Source organism: Prionailurus bengalensis, chromosome A1 (genome assembly GCF_016509475.1).
Source record: "Prionailurus bengalensis isolate Pbe53 chromosome A1, Fcat_Pben_1.1_paternal_pri, whole genome shotgun sequence".
NCBI lineage: Eukaryota > Metazoa > Chordata > Mammalia > Carnivora > Felidae > Prionailurus > Prionailurus bengalensis.
The window spans coordinates 171,719-182,890 of record NC_057343.1 but is presented as its reverse complement, the minus strand read 5'-3'; the positions used below and the strand labels follow the sequence as shown (position 1 = coordinate 182,890).

Here is an 11,172-nt window from a genome sequence, read left to right as displayed (position 1 = left end):
GCTCTTTCCCACTGGTCAGTCCTCTGCAGAGGTCCTCCTAGCTTGCAGTGGGGAGTATTTGGAACTTTAATTAGGTATGTTTTAATTTGTTTGTTAAAATAAGCCTAGAAAAAAAGGCCTGATTTCCCCACTAAAAAAAAAAGAAAAAAAATAAGGAAAGGAATGAAAAAAAAACCTAAACAGACAATTAAAAAAAAAAACAAGTATAAACCCGATTCCAAAGAAAAAGTAAGGGAAAGAAAAAGAAAAGAAAACAGAACAGAAAGAAAAAAGAGAAAAGGGAAAAAAAGAGAAAAAAGGAAAAAAAAAGAGAAAAGGAAATGAACAAACAAAAAACTGTAAGCCTGGATTCAAAGGGGAAAAAAAAGAAGTAGAAGAAAAGAAAAAAATTAAGCCTTGTCCTATTTCCACAAGAACCGCAGGTGATGCTTTGAAGCACTCTATGGTAGTAGACTTGGTGCATGCAGGGTGCTGCCTGTGCTGATCTTCTGGAGAAGTCTGCTGCACTAAGAGTCAGACCTGCCCCAGTAAATACGCAGTTGCCAGGCACAGGGGTTTGGGATTTGGTGTCAGCAGTTCCCACCTCCACTGAGGGCTGCTCTGTTGCTCTCTAAAGTCCCATCATGTTGGTAGTAAGGGGGGGCAATGGCTCCACCTACTCTCTTGTCCTTGGACAGAGGATCTCACACCCATTCTGTTCAGTAAGCCCTCACAGAATAGCAAGGGCAGTCAGTGTGTCCTGGTCCACATATTCGGCATGGAGCTGGGATTCAAAACTTGAAATCTTTACCCGGCACCATTTGGACCCACCCCCCTCCTCCAGAGTAGAGCCTCCCCACAATGCGTCTGATGTCCTTTGTCCAAGAAAAATGATCCCATGCCTGTGCAGTGCACGGAATCTATGGTGTAGCACAGCAAAAAGCAGCAACCAGGTTATCTGCCCTCTGCATGCCCCTCTGTCCCCTGCTGATGAAAGGCCTTTGGCTGGTGCCTGCAGGGTCTTTTGGCCTTGGAGAGGCAGTATACCCACTTCCAAAGGTACTCCAGGAAGGGAGTGCTATGCACACTGGGGCCAGTGTCCTCCTTCTCCCCTGGAGTGCATGCCACAGCTTCACTCCAAAGTCTCACACTTCCAAAAGCTCAGAATTTGAACTCCAAACGTTGTTTGCAACGTGACACTCAGTACCTCTTGCTCCCCAGTCCGTGGTCTGGAGAGATTTTCCTCTTGGGTGAACCCAATGCTGCACTCTCTCAACCCCTCTCTCTTTCTCTTCCTTTTGCCTCTCTATGGAATGGGTTCTCTCCCCTCCACAGTACAGCTGTTTTTCTCTCTCCCAATTCACATCCGTGTACCTCTACCTGCCATGCTGTCTCCCTCCAACTGTGGAGATCCTTCTGCCAGTCTATAGATGGATTTCCTGGGTATTCTAGGTGATCTGACCTCAATACTACTTTGCTTGAGGGACAAGAAAAGCCCAGGGTCTTCATACTTCTCCACCACCTTAACTCCTCTCCTCTCCTCTTTCATTTCTGATTTCATTTATTTGGGTCTTTTCTTTTTTCTTTATGAGTACGGCTAAAGGTTCATCATTTTGTTTATCTTTTCACAGAGCCAGCTCTTTGTTTCATTCTTTTATTATTATTTTTTTTTACTTTCCCTTTCTTTCCTTTTTTTTTTTCTTTTAGTTTTTTTTTTTTCATTTATTTCTGCTCTGGTCTTTGTTATTTAATTATTTCCTTCCTTTACTAACTTTGAGCTTTGTTTTGTTCTTCTTTTCTAGTTTCTTTAGGTATATGGTTAGATTATTTACTTGAGATTTTCTTGTTTCTTGAGGTAGGATTTTGTCATTATATATTTCACTCTTAGCACTACTTTCACTGTGTCCCAAAGATTTTGGACTGTTATGTTTTCATTTTCATTTGTCTCCATGTATTTTTTTAAATTTCTTCTTTAATTTCTTTGTTTACTCATTGGTTGTTTTATAGCATGTTGTTTAGCCTCCACGTTTGTGTTTTTTCCAGTGTTTATCTTGTAATTGATTTCTAGTTTCAAAGCATTGTGGTTGGTTGGGATGAGCACTGGGTGTGGCTCATGTAAGTGATGTATCACATGAATCCACTCCTGAAGCCAAGAGCACACTGTATACACTTATGTTAGCTAATTTGACAATAAATTATATTTAAAAATTAAAATAATAAACAAGGATATAAAGTCACACAAAAAAGCATTGTGGTTGGAAAAAATGCTTAATATAATTTCAACTTTCTTAAATTTATTGAGACTTGTTTTGTGGCCTAACATGTAATCTATTCTGCAAAATGTTCCATGTGCACTTGAAAAAATTATATTTTGCTGTTTTGGGATGGAATGTTCTGTATTACCTGCTAGGTCCATCTAATGTTTTGTTGAGAGGAACTGTTTCCTTATTCATTTTCTGTCTGGATGATCTATCCATTGATTTAAGTGGGGTGTTAAAGTCCCCTGGTATTATTGTATAACTGTCAATTTCTCTTTTTATATCTGTTAATATTTGATTTATATTATTTAGGGGTGCTCCCATTTTGGGTGCATAGATATTTACAATTGTTATATCCTTTTGCTAGATTCACCTCTTTGTCATTATGTAGTGCCCTTTCTCTTGTTACAGTCTTTGTTTTAAAGTCAATTTTGTCTGATCAAATATTGCTACCAATATTTTCTTTTTTTTTCACTTCCATTTGCAAGGAATATCTTTTTCCATCCTTTCATTTTCTGTCTATACTTGTCTTTATGTCTGAAATGAGTCCCTTGTAGGCAGCATATGGATGGGTCTTATGTTTTTATTTTAATCTAGTCTATTACCTTATGTCTTTTGATTAGAGCATTTAGACCATGTAAATTTAAATTAATTATTGATAGTATGTACTTATTGCTATTTATTGAATTGTTTTCTGGTTGTTTTTGTAGTTCTTATTTGTTTTTTCCTTCTTCTCTTGCTCTCTTTCCTTGTGATTGATGACTTTTTAAATGTAATGCTTGGCTTTCTTTCTATTTATTTTTTGCTATTATATGATTTTGTTTTGTGGTGACCATATGGTCTATATGTAATGTCCTTAGTATATAGCAGTCTATATTAAGTTGATGGTCACTTAAGTTCAAACTCATTCTAACTTTTTTTTTTAAGTAGGCTTCAAAGATAAAATTTAAAAAATTAAATAAATAAATAAATAAATAAATAAAAATGGGCTTCACACCATGGAGCCCTATGAGGGGCTTGAACTCACAAACCTGAGATCAAGACCTGAACTGAGATCAAGAGCCAAACATCCAATCGAATGAGCCACCCAGACACACCCCCAAACCCATTCTAAAAGAAGTCTTTTTTGCTCTCCTCCACATCTTATGTATATGTTATCATATTTTACATCATTTTATTTTGTGGGTCCCCTTAACTAATTTTTTAGATATAAATGATTTTACTACTTTCATCTTGTAACCTTAATACTAGCTTCATAAGTGATTGCTTTACTACCTTTTCTGTATGTTAGCTTTTACTCATGAAATTATTTCCTTTCATAATTTTCTTCTAATTATGGCCTGTTCTTTCCACTTAGAGAATTCCATTTAACATTTCTTGTAAGGTTGGTTTAGTGGTAATTCCTTTAACTTTTGTTTGTCTGGGAAACTCTTCTTCTCTCTTTTGATTCTTAATTCTACCTTGCAAGGTAGAGTCTTCTTGGTTGTAGGTTTTTTTCTTTCAGCATTTTAAATATATAATGCCTGCAAAATTTCAGCTGAAAAATCAGCTTTAGTCTTATAAGGTTTCCCTCATAAATAAGTAGTTGCTTCTCTCTTGTTTCTTCTAAAATTCTCTCCTTATCTTTAATCTTTCACATTTTCATTGTTATGTGTCATGGTGTGGAAATCCTTGGGTTCATCTTACTTGAAACTCTCTGTGCTTCCTGAACCTTGATGTCTGTTTACTTCCCCGGGCTAAGGAAGCTTTCAAGTATTATTTCTTCAAATATTTTTTTGCTCCTTTCTCTCTTCTTTTTTCTGGGACCCCTATAATGTGAATATTTGTTTGTGTGATATTATCCAAGAGATCCCTTAACCTATCCTTGTTTTTTAAAACCCTTGCCCTCTTCATTCAGAGGGCATCTTGGTAGAACAGCTGAAGCTGATGTGGACATGGCTGGGACAGTCCTAAGCTCTCTGTGCTGAAGGTATACTGAGGTTTGTACCTGTGTTACCTAGGCAAGATGGCTGGAGCTGTTTCAGTATGTGTTCCAGTATGCACCATGCCAGGGATTTTTCTAGTATGTGCCATGCTGGGACTGCCTTGGTAGGATGGCTGTGGTTGGTATGGGCTAGGAGCCTGGGGCCCACTGAGGCAGTAGACCAGCTAGGATGCCCAAACCCTGCTCCTGTCCATGCTGTCATGGTGGAGGGAAAATGGTAATCATGGAACTCCTTAGTCCCTCTGATCCAGAGTGAGTTTCAGCTGCTCCCCTGCCATTTGGCAGAGTTCTAGGGCTGAATCCTTTATATTCTAGTTTCTCTCTCTCTCTCTCTCTCTCTCTCTCTACAAAGGTAGGCTATGTTTATTTAGAGTCACAAGTAGTTGACTGACTCAGTCTGACTCAAACCACGAGGAAACCATCCTGTTTCACTCCATTCTGGTCCTAGGGTGGCCAAGCCTGGCAGGAGTACTACTTAGGGCCCATTTGAAGGTTTACAAGTTTCTGAGGACAATCTGTGACCGTGTGAGAGTGGTCAGGTAGGTCACCATCAACAGGTCATTGATGTTGCTATTGAGCATGGTCTCAAAGTTATCGGGAATTATCCTGGGTACTTAGTTAACCAGACTCATCAAGAAGTGTCCCACAGTATTGTCAGCTGATACCTTTCCAGACAGCACATCCTCTGCATACTGCAACACTGTGCTCAGGGCATCCTATATGCAAGCTGATGTCCCTCCTACTTGCTGAAAGTCGCTTGAGAGTCTGATCACCTGGTTGGGGCTAAAACAGGACTCCATGATCAGCTCAACTCAATGTGTTTAGTCATAATGTGCATATTTCACTAATAGAGGTATGAACATCACCCCCTTGGTCTTCCCAGGGACACCATTAAAGTGCTGAAATAGGCCTTGATGCTCACACGGCCAATCTCGAAGCTCATGTCCACGATGAGGTGAATGGGGTTGGGGGCTTCCCCGTGTAGTACTCATGGATCAGCATAGAGTCCTCTGTAATGTCATGGCCTGAAGCATCCCAGGCTAGGATGAGCTCATTTGGGCTTTCTTATATGATTCATACATGTTCTTAGTGAATTCCGAAAGTCCTCTATACTTTTTTGAAGCCCAGCGATTAATTTTACGACTATTATTCTAAATTCTTGTTCCGTTATATTGCTTAAATCATTTTTTGATCAATTCGTTAGCTGTCGCTACTTCCTGGAGTTTCTTTTGAGGAGAATTCTTCCATTTCATCATTTTGGATAGTCCCTGGAATGGTGCGGAACTGCAGGGCTCTTTCCCTGTGCTGTCTGGAGTAACTTGTGTTTGCGGGCGGGGCCGCAGTCAGACCCAATGTCTGTCTCCAGCCCACCGCTGGGGCCACAGTCAGACTGGTGTGTACCTTATCTTCCCCTGTCCCAGGGGCAGGATTCACTGTGGAGTGGTGTGGCCCCTGTCTGGGCTACTTGCACACTGCCAGGCTTGTGGTGCTGCTTTGATGGGATCTGGCATATTAGCTGGGGTGGATCCACAAAGTGCACAGGGGTGGGAGGGGCAGGCTTAGCTTGCTTTGCCCTTGGTGGTCCCCAGCAGGAGGGGTCCTGCAGCACTGGGAGGGAGGCAGGTAGACCTGTTGGAAGGATGGATCCACAGAAGCACAGTGTTGGGTGTTTGCGTGGTGCAATCAAGTTCGTGAGGGGAACTGGTTCCCTTTGGGACTTCGGCTGGGGGATGGGAGAGGGAGATGGCGTTGGCCAGAGCCTTTGTTTCCCCACCGAGCTGAGTTCTGTCCTCCAGGGCTCAACACCTCTCCCTCCCAGTGTCCTCTCGCCCTCCCGCTCTCTGAGCAGAGCTGTTGACTTTTAACATTCCAGATGTTAAGTCCTGCTGGCTGTCAGAACTCACGCAGTCCGGCCCCTCCGCTTTTGCAAGTCAGACTCAGGGGCTCTGCCTTGCCAGAGGGGCTGCCCCTCCACCACCCCAGCTCCCTCCCGCCAGTCCGTGTAGCTCACACTGCCTCTCCACCCTTCCTACCCTCTTCCGTGGGCCTCTACGCTTGGCTCCAGAGAGTCCGTTCTGCTAGTCTTCTGGCGGTTTTCTGGGTTATTTAGGCAGAGGTGGGTGGCATCTAAGTGATCAGCAGGACAGGGTGAACCCAGCGTCCTCCTATGCCACCATCTTCTCGAGAGCCCCCTTGAGATGCCGATTTCAAGTCTACATTGTTACCTGTGCTGACTGGCTATAAATTGGAGGTTCCCACAACCGCCTCCTTAGGTTTCATTAATTTGGTAGAGTAGCTCACACAACTCAGGAATAACAACTTACTTACTAGTTTAAGGATTTATTACAAAGTATATGAATGAGCAACCAAATGAAGAGATACATACAGTGAGGTCCAGAATAGTCCCAAATGTAGGACTTTCTGTCCCTATGGCGTTTAGGGTGTGTCACCATCCCAGAATGTGGATGCATGCTGGTCTATGAGCCTGGAAGCTGTCCAAACTGGCAGTTCAGGGATGTTTTTGGAGGTTCATTGCGTAGGCATGGCTGATTAAATTACTGGCCATTGGTGACTGGATTTAATAATCTCCAGGTACCACCTCACCTCACCTCACTGCAGGTCAGGGGTGGGGCTGAGTGTTCCAACCCTTTAATCATATGGTTGGTTTCCCTGGCAACCAGCTTCCAAACCTAGTTACTTAGAGGCTTTCCAAAAGTCATTTAATTAACATAAACTCAAGTATGGTAGAAGGCCTTATTATGAATAACATGACACCCATTTCACTTTTTGGCTCTGAAGAAATTTCTGGAATTGAGGACCAAAGGTCAAATATTATTACAAAAGATGCTCCTGTTGCTTTTATTGCTTAGGAAATTCCAAAGGTTTTAGGAGCTGGAAGCCAGGGGCTGGTAGATGAAGCCCAAAATATATATTTACTGTAAGTCACAATATCACACTGTTGATATTTTTTATGTTGCTATAAAAGCATCCACTATACAAATGACAATGCAAATCTGAAACATTTCCTGATAGCTGTAGAACAGCTGATCCCACATTCTCATGGGGCCCCTGACCTATTTAAGGAAGGTTAGGGTGGAGAAAGTTCAACTTTGGGCTTTTAGGTATGGCTAACTTTTTTTTTTTTGAACCAGAATGCCTAGATTTGAAACACATCTCTGCTATTTTCTAGCTGTGTGTCCTTGGATTGCTTAACTTCTCCACCTAAGTTTTTTAAATCTATGAAATAGGGATAAAAATAGTACTTAACCTCTTTGGGAGTATTAAATGAATTAATACATTTAACATACTACTAGGAAAATGAACCCTACTCTTTACATTTTTTTAAATGTTTACTCATTTTTGAGAGACAGAACAGTGTGTGAGCGGGGGAGGGGCAGAGAGAGAGACACACACACAGTCTGAAGCAGGTTCCAGGCTCTGAGTTGTCAGCACAGAGCCTGAGGTGGGGCTTCAACTCACTGACCAGGAGATCATGACCTGAGCCGAAGTCAGATCCTCAACCGACTGAGCCACCCAGGCACCACCCAGGCTCCCGCCCCCCCCCGCCCCCCCCCCCCCCCCCCCCCCGCTCCCGGTTACTTTTTGCAGGTAAAAGTCTTGATATCTTTTTATGTACTTTTGGAAGGCATCCAGTTAATTTGCTTCTGACTAAATTTCATTACATTCAGTGACATCTTTAAAAGTGGCTGCTCCCTTTTGCAGGAGTTACTAACTGTATTTATGAACTCAGAGGAGAAAATACTTACATTGTAATGCATTCCAATTCAGAATAATGGAAAATATACAGCAAGAGCCTTGGTCTTTGCCAAAGCCCCACGGAAAGCATTTTGAGTTCTTTCTGTTTAAGTATTCAATATAAGAGCATTTGCCCTGTCTAACCCCAATTGAGGCTCTGTTCAAATGCAGGCAGTTATACTTTAGAGCTCTTTCTCACCAACAGTCTTCCTTTCTTATTAATTTCAATAAATATTCACTGACCCAAAACTCTGCTAAACCCATGGGGGAACACAGAAGTTTTTAAAACTGGGGTCTTGTTCTCTAGTGTAAGTTAAGTGAAATAATATGCAAATTCTTATTTCTGGTATTTGAAGTAGCGCTTGGGGCTGGAGAGGTCATGGCAGTCAGCCTGTTAACCTTGTTAGTTGTCAATCCCAAAACAGAAAGACAGACCTCTCTTTTTTCTTTTTAATGTTTGTTTATTTTTGAGAGAGAGAGAGAGAGAGAGAGCGAGAGCGAGAGCGAGAGCACATGCAGAAGCAGGGGAGGGGCTGAGAGAGAGGAAGACACAGAATCTGAAGCAGGATCCAGGCTGTCAGCACAGAGCCCGACACAGGGCTTGAACTCATGAGCCATGAAATCATGACCTGATCCAAAGTCAGACACTTAACCAATTGAACCACCCAGGCGCCCCAGGACAGATCTCTTGGAGAAGTCTTCCTTAAAGCAAGGTTACACAGCTGTAGGTATGTTTGAAATCTATGGCATCCCACTGAAATCACTTTTCAAATGCACTTTGTGTTTATGTTTGGACAGTCTGCAATTATTAAAACATCTGAAATTGATTTGAATGCTGGTATGGCTTAACAAACACTTATCTTTCTCATATTTTCCTAAGGATTTATGTCCCCTGGACCAAGTTGTATATTATAAGAGAAATGTGCCATAAAATAAATAAAACAATTATCACTTACTAGATAATTCACATATTGACCTTATGTTTGTTTTGAGCTTTGGGCCTTAGTTCTTAGGAGCTTTTTATATGTCAGAAAATTAGCCTTTTGTTTGATCTCAGTTGTAAATTTTTTTCACATTTGTCATTAATTTTCTGACTGTGCTTACGGTAATTTTTATGAGGTTGAAATATTTTTAAGTATTAAAATTTATTTACATTTCTTTTGGACTTCTGATTTGTCTTTCCATACTTAGCGAGGACTGCTGCAGTCCAAGATTATAAGGAAAATTTCCCATAATTTCTTCTAATACTTATGGTTTAATATTTTATATATATAAATATATTATATATATACTTTAATGTTTATTTATTTTGAGAGATAGAAAGCACGATTCGGGGAGGGGCAGAGAGAGAGGAAGAGAGAGACTCCCAAGTAGGTTCTGTGCTAATCAATCTGGGGCTTGATCTCATGAACTGTGAGCTGAAATCAAGAGTTGGACACTTAACTGGCTCAGTCACCCAGGCGTCCCTAATATTTTATATTTAAATCTGATACATTTAGGATCTGTACTGCTCTAAGGTATGATGTATGGCTCAAACTTTTTTCCTAAACGACTACTTAGCTCAATAACCTATGATGAGTAAACCATTTTTCTGCCCACTGACTTAAAATACAACTCCTAACCAAGACTAGGACTATCTAGAATTGTTTTATTTTGGGAATAATCCATGAAAAAATAAGAAATCTCCTTTTCTATGTGTGTTACAAAAAATCTAGATTCACTCTTGCTCTGATTAAGCATTCGTGTGGTAGCCCTATGATAAAAGTAACATTTTCCTCCATTTACAGAGTAGGAAACTCACTGAACCAGAGAGAGACTGAAAACTTGCTCAAAATCATAGCACTAGTAAGTGACTGAATCCAAGCTATTAATCACTATGATACAGGCCAACTTAAAGACATATCAAACGATGCTGTGTTCATTGCAGTTATTCATGGCTTCTGTAAAGTGGGGATAACAAACTTACCTGTGTGCATGGATTGCTCTGGAGATTAATCATTCAGGCCACGTTCATACCAAGCACTCAGTGCTAGCTATTTATATTCATTTAATGATTTAGGGCTTCTGTAGCTCAGAGTCCTATATTTCTATACCACCAAACAGTGAGACCTAAATCTAGGTGTGAATCTCAAACTAACAGCCATCTTCTCTGAGTCTCCTCTGCATCTGCAAAATGGGCTCGGTGGCCATACTTACTCATAAATATTATTTTAAAGATTAAATGAGATAAAATATGGAAATGGCCCCACCCAACACTCTCCTGCATGTTCTGCCTTGCAAGCCTACAGACTTTCTATGTTGCTGATCACCTTCCTCAGATAATCAAAGCAGGAAAACCCTTCACTCAGTCTTGAATGGGCAGCTAAGAATTGCAAACAGTTCAACCTTAGACTTAGTCAATAAGAAAATCTTACCTACATCTGTCTACTGTACCCCATAGTCATATTGTCTGGCAGGAAACTGGGCTGAGTGGGTACTGGCCTCAAAACAGACCCCAGAGACCAATACTCTAATTGGCATGGATTTCCCTCCCCTGAGGAGGGAAATATGCCTCTTCCTTCTGCCATGGGCTGCTTCTCTTCCAAGATACTACTGCTTTCCCCTTCTGGTCTCTGGAGCCAAATGAACAGGCTGGTGAGGCCAGTTTATACTCTAAATGACACCTCAACTTTCCTCTTTTACCAGCAGCCTTGGGTCTCCCTTCCTGCCTCTTTCCATAAAGGTCAGCTCCAATTTCTGCCTGACAGTTTGGACTCCAGGTGATGCTGGCCTCCCGCTCCCCATTAAACTGGAGAACCCCTAGGTTTCTCTGCAAATTCCTGGTTTCTGCTGGTTCACTGCATCTTGTACAGAGACCTTACAGCACTTGACAAATTAAGTCCAATGCCAACAAGCACCAAGGCAAGTTTCACTTCCTTTTACCAACACTCAAAGGGCAAATGACTTGTCTCAGAACCAATATTGAATACAGGGGCCCAGACATGATTATGGTCTAACATTTATCAAGCATAAGCTCCTGAACTAAATCTTTATATTCCCTCTTTTACTGAATTCTCACAGTAACTGCGTGAGGGATGTGGGTGTGGCTGGGCAGGTGGCAGGCGGCAGGTGAAGGCCTCAGTGGCCCATGCTCATCACAGACACAGGATACTTTCCAATAGCCTTGGGAGGGCACTGTGCTGGGGAAGAGTGGCT

General features: G+C 41.5%; 1 pseudogene; it reads right to left on the bottom strand.

Annotated features, from left to right (window-relative positions):
- Positions 1–3,378: 3,378 nt before the first annotated feature.
- LOC122496173 lies at positions 3,379–5,345 on the bottom strand (annotated as a pseudogene).
- Positions 5,346–11,172: the final 5,827 nt, after the last annotated feature.